Source organism: Chiloscyllium plagiosum, unplaced genomic scaffold (assembly GCF_037043375.1).
Source record: "Chiloscyllium plagiosum isolate Xiang-an unplaced genomic scaffold, Cpla_swu_hap1 HiC_scaffold_45, whole genome shotgun sequence".
Taxonomy (NCBI): domain Eukaryota; kingdom Metazoa; phylum Chordata; class Chondrichthyes; order Orectolobiformes; family Hemiscylliidae; genus Chiloscyllium; species Chiloscyllium plagiosum.
In genome coordinates, this window is record NW_028270183.1 from 77,116,613 (window position 1) to 77,122,823 (window position 6,211).

The window sequence follows — 6,211 nt, forward strand, 5'->3', positions numbered from 1 at the left end:
GGTGGAGCGGATAGGTGGGAAGGAAGATTGGCAGGTCGGACAGGCCATGAGGATGGTGCCGAGCTGGCAGGATTGAACTGGGATAAGGTGGTCGGAGGAGGAAATCAGGCAAATGGTAAAGGCCACATTGATGCCCTGGGGTTGGAGGTTCCTGAGGAGGAAGATCAGGCGTTCTTCCTCCAGGCGCCGGGTGGTGTGTGAGTGGTGAAAAAGAAGTTCCAGGTCCTGCATGTCCTCGGCAGATTCGGAAGGGGAATTCAATTCTCCCTCCGCCAGTTGTTGTTTTCTATGTTGCTCCTGACCCATCACAACACAGATCTGAGTGAATGTGCAAACAACCGCTGTCTGTACATTTCACTCAAAATAATGTCAATAACCGGACGGATTAAAACAAAATGCAAACTGTGTTGAATGCTGGATGAAGGGAATCATGTTACTGTAGAGCCTTTACAGCACTGAGATCAGGCTTTCGGCCCATCATTCACTCACCAGTCTGCACTCCCTCTTGAAACCTCTCCAATTACCCAGATCCCTGTCTGATTGAAGACTGTGTGGAGTTTGCACATTCTCCCCGTGACTGCGTGAGTTTCCTCCGGGTGCTCCAGTTTCCTCGCACAGTCCAAAGATGCGCAGGTCAGGGTGGATTTGCAACGCTCAATAGTTAATAGTGTCCAGGTGAGTGTTGGTTATATGGTTAGCCATGAGAAATGCAGGGTTACAGGAATAGTGTAGAGGGTGAGACTTGGTGGAATGCATGATGAGCCGAATAGCCTGTTTCTACACTGTAAGTATTTTATGATCCTATACTCCATCCCATCTATCTCTGTGGAAGAAGAGGACTATCACCTGATCAAATATCCCCTTCAATGGGTCAACGTTTGTTTTCTATCTGACAAAGAACTGCAGATGTTACAGATCTGAGAGACAGCACAAAAATTGCTGGGAAACTCAGCAGGTCCGGCAGCATTTGTGGGGAGTGAACCTTTTGGATCCAGTGATTGTTCTTAAGGGCTGAATGCTTCTGATTCTGGTGTTTTCAGACCTGTTGAAGTTTTACAAGCAATTTCTTGTTTTGCTTTCAGCCCCAGTTCAGTTGGTGACTATCACGGCCTTGTTATGTGTGTTTGGGAAAAGGGGCAGTTTCAGTGTTAGCGCGGTGGTGGTGTAGTGGTGAGCATAGCTGCCTTCCAAGCAGTTGACCTGGGTTCGATTCCCGGCCATCGCAGTGTCGTGTCTATTCCTGTGGTTTTGCAAGGAAATGTCTTGAGCACCAACGTTGCATTCTGTGGCGAAATGGATTTGTCAGGTTGCTTTAGGGTTTTCATGGCGTTGGTTCCTGTTAATTGCCGTGACAATCCGGGCAGCGTTGCTCGAAAGCTTTCCTCTCTGCTGCCCATTGCTTATTTGAATATTCTTCGCAACATAAGGTTCGTTTTTGTTTTGTTCGAAAAGTGAAGGATTGCTATCGTCAGAAACCTTAAATGATTACAGAAGCCGCTGGAAATTCGGAACAGATCCAACAGCTTCTATCGTGGACAGGAAGGAGGTTTAATTTCTTCAAGGTTAAAATACATTCGCACCTCAAAACCATTTGGAAGCTTAAGAATTACAAACATCACATTATAACTTTTGCTCATCCGTTCACGTTTCACAATATCATTCCGGTAGCAGGACGACCAGTTTTGTATGGTTTATGCTATGTTACTATATTCGAACATTGACTGTTTCGTAGTTAAATGATGTTTCATTTCGTTCAGTTTTCCAATAGAGTTGGGTTAGTCCACACTTTGTTTTTTGTTTGTGTTACAACGATAGTGCGACGTAAATTGTGTTTCGGTTCAAGCCTGGAAGTTTCACCAATTGAATTGCATTGCCGTACATTTGCCTTCGGGAGAAAAGAAAAAAGGATCTAGACCATCTTCTTAATTAATAGGAGTTTGATCTGGTTCAAAACCTCTTCAATGTCGGTCAAGAAAGATTCTTACAGTCCGCAACAATGATTTTCACAGATTACGAGGAGGATGCACAGACATCGTTATTAATTGGCATTACCTCGGACATGAGACGTTTGGGAACGATATTCCTCAGACCATCGACTGTCTGCTCAGCCAAGGTTAAAGGCTTGGAATCCGGCAAAATTGGGAACAATGCAATTCCCAGGAGACTGAGAGGTTACTAGCAGAGCTGGAGGTGGAGAGTCGGGAACAGGACAGTCCGCTCTGATCACTGACCCTTCACCGTCAGTATATCCAGTGCCAGGAATGACTGCCATTGGTCAGAATGACAAAATGTTATTATGGAAAATAAAGAGCATGAAAGTAAGGGAAAGTTTAAAGCATGAAAGCAAGGGAAGGCTTAAAGCATAAACCCCACTGGCGATCTGTTGCAAGGGATCTGTAGAATGCAGGATGAGATAAGAATAGTGGAATTCTCTCACACCAATTAGCAAAGAAAGGTTGACGCTGAAAGGTCTCGTTGGTGAGATTAGATTACAGTTAGTAAAGTTAGGCTTCCTGTTAAGTATCATTATGACTCGATTGGGAACATAAATATTTGGGACATGACATTTAATATCGAATTAATAGTTAATAGAGTCAGCCGGATTGAGATTATTGACAATAAATAACTAATTATGGCATCGGGAAAACATGAAGCAGGGTCTGGAATGAAAGGCCATTGTTGCGAAAGCTGACATTAAATATCTAACCGTCACATCAGAATAACGTTAAGTAGAATGAACAATTAAAGAGATGATGGGAACTAACATCACTGGTTTATTGTGTAGCGAGTGTGAGGTGCTTTGATTAATATATTTAGACATGCTGATAAGCAAACAAAGCGTGGGAAAAATGTATAAAAAACCATGGACAATGAAGTTCGAGAGCATTCGAGAATCTGCTTTCTCGGTGTCACCGTTTTTCGTTTGCAAATAACAGACCGACTTCTTGAAGAACTCTCTATGTCTCCTGGTGATTTTCTATACTTTTTCCACGACAAAACTCAGCTGGTCTGGCAGCATCCATGCAGAGAGAATCGTGGACAATATTTAACAACTTCATCAGAACTCAATAATCTCCCTCAGGTACTGCCAAAAGAGATAGTTTTGTCAGCAGTTTCTGATTTTGTTTCAAATTCCCAGAGTCCACAGTTCATTACATTAACCTTTAAACCATTGCAGAAAGTTCTTTGTGGTTCTTCACACGGGAATTTTCCGTTTGAGGAACATTTTCCTGCCCCCATTAGAAACAAGAAACCCTGCAGCAGAGAAAACAGATGCTTTAACAACAACGATCGTAGTCGCCTTTGGAGGTCTTGAACCACCAGCCTTTCATTTAACGGTCTAATACGCTGAAACTTCCAACCTAAAACCTTGCCCAAACATCTATAGCAGGCTGTGACGGATTTCGGTTTGTCCTTCCAAGACCGAGAAGTTTCCACTTATCAGTTTTATTTTTCCAAAATAAAGTCTGGAACATTCATTATGGAGGCATGGGAACAGTCTTATCCCATCCACGACAGACACAGCCATGTCACTGAGCACCAACTCTCCTCCAACTGGGACCATCTCCCATCAAGCCTCCTAGTCCCTTGTGTGGTCCCGAGTTTTTTCATTGTCCCAGAGTCTCGATGAGGTTTGTATTTGTCATGTAGGGGAACGAGAATTATTTCAATGTCTCAGATCAGTTCATGTCCCGAGAACATCAAAGTTAATGGTCTGTCCTCTTAAAGAAGGGGAAGCTGTCTTGACTGTCTCTGCTCATTCGGGCAGTTCACCCTTCTTCATTCTCCTTGGATTTCACATCTCACAGAGTTTCTGAAGATTCACAATGTTGGAGACTGGGTTATATGGTTTGCCTCTTTTACATTTTTTCCACCTGACAATTGATATTTTCCCAAAATCTCTTTAACACTCCTCTGCCTTGCAAAATGTCCACGGTCGAGATTTCCTGCCATTTGGAGAGATCCCGAGGGTTTCTTTGGAGCCAAGAGAGTTAACTGAAGATGTTCTGCAGCTGTTTATCTTGATGGGGGACGGAGCGGTGGGGTTGGCACATTGACGATCAGGAGGAAGTATTGTCACTGAACAGGATCACTGTCCAGAGGACTGTGATTGAAGGAATTTAATGAAATGCAGCACTTGTACGCAGTAAATTCAGAGAATACTGCAGAAAACCGACGGATCTAGCGGTACTTGTGGAAAGAGAAAGAGAGGTAACATTTTGAGAGTGATATATTTGTGATCAAGCACTCGACTTTCTCGTGCACCACACTGCCAGCGAAATTACAGCCAATGAAGTGTTTTTGAAGAGGATGCAGGTTTGTTTGTTCATTCAAAAGTCAAAAAAGACAATGCTGCAAACACTCAGAGCTGGCACTGGACAGTGCAGACCGACCTTGAGGGTTTTTTTCTGCTCTGATATACACCTTGGATAATGTGGCACCAGGAGGCCTCCTCACACCGGAAGGGGCCAATTATGTAAGACTTAGGTGTGGGGGATATTTTCTCTTTCAGAGGTTAGCAAATCTGTGAAGTTATTTGCAACAGAGGGTTGTCAAGGCTGCATACATGAAAGGCTGAGAAAGATAGACATTTGGTCACTTCGGGAATCTAGGGCCACAGAGATGAGGCCGAAAGGGGATTTGAGGATTAAATCTTTGAGGAGAAAGTGAGGTCTGCAGATGCTGGAGATCAGAGCTGGAAATGTGTTGCATGAAAAGCGCAGCAGGTCAGGCAGCATCCAGGGAACAGGAGAATCGATGTTTCGGGCATAAGCCCTTCTTCAGGAATGGGGAAAGTTTGTCCAGCAGGCTAAGATAAAAGGTAGGGAGGAGGGACTTGGGGGAGGGGCGTCGGAAATGTGATAGGTGGAAAGATGTCAAGGTGACGGTGATAGGTCAGACTGGGGTGGGGGCGGAGAGGTCGGGAAGAAGATCTCAGGTTAGGGAGGCGGTGCTGAATTTGATGGATTTGACTGAGACAGGGTGGGGGGAGGGGAAATGAGGAAACTGGTGAAATCCGAGTTCATCCCCTGTGGTTGGAGGGTTCCTAGCCGGAAGATGAGGCGTTCTTCCTCCAACCGTCGTTTTGTTGTGGTCTGACGATGGAGGAGTCCAAAGACCTGCATATCCTTGGTGGAGTGGGATCCGGTGGAGGGCATCGTCGACCACGTCGGGGGGGAAATTGCGATCCTTGAAGAAGGAGGCCTCTTCGTAGGATATGTGGAACAATCCATCTTCCGCAACTACACTGGCCCCACCCCCCACCTTTTCCTCCGCAACATCGATGACTGTATCGGCGCCGCCTCATGCTCCCACGAGGAAGTTGAACAGTTCATCCACTTCACCAACACCTTCCACCCCGACCTCAAATTCACCTGGACAGTCTCAGATTCCTCCCTCTCCTTCCTCGACCTTTCTATTTCTATCTCAGGCGACCGAATCAACACGGACATCTACTACAAACCGACCGACTCCCACAGCTACCTGGACTACACCTCCTCCCATCCTGCCCCCTGTAAAAACGCCATTCCATTCTCCCAATTCCTTCGACTCTGCCGCATCTGCTCACAGGAGGACCAGTTCCAAAAACGCACAACCCAGATGGCCTCCTTCTTCAAGGACCGCAATTTCCCGCCCGACGTGGTCGACGATGACCTCCACCGCATCTCTTCCACTTCCCGCTCCTCCGCCCTTGAACCCCGCCCCTCCAACCGCCACCAGGACAGAACCCCACTGGTCCTCACTTACCACCCCACCAATCTCCATGTACAGCACATCATCCGTCGTCATTTCCGCTACCTCCAAACGGACCCCACCACCAAGGATATATTTCCCTCCCCTCCCCTATCAGTATTCCGTAAAGACCACTCCCTCCGTGACTCCCTCGTCAGATCCACACCCCCCACCAACCCAACCTCCACTCCTGGCACCTTCCCCTGCAACCGCAGGAGGTGCAAGACTTGCGCCCACACCTCCCCCCTCACCTCCCTCCAAGGCCCCAAAGGAAACTTCCATATCCGCCACAGATTCACCTGCACCTCCACACATATCATCTATTGCATCCTCTGCACCCGATATGGCCTCCTCTATATTGGGGAGACAGGCCGGCTACTTGCGGAGCGTTTCAGAGAACACCTCTGGGACACCCGGACCAACCAACCCAACCACCCTGTAGCTCAACATTTCAATTCCCCCTCCCACTCCACCAAGG

At 46.7% G+C, this 6,211-nt stretch overlaps 1 non-coding gene across 1 annotated transcript; it reads left to right on the forward strand.

Annotated features, from left to right (window-relative positions):
- The first annotated feature begins 1,153 nt into the window (after positions 1-1,153).
- Positions 1,154-1,225, forward strand: trnag-ucc (transfer RNA glycine (anticodon UCC)). The gene has a single exon. It is a non-coding gene; the product is annotated as a tRNA-Gly (tRNA).
- Positions 1,226-6,211: the final 4,986 nt, after the last annotated feature.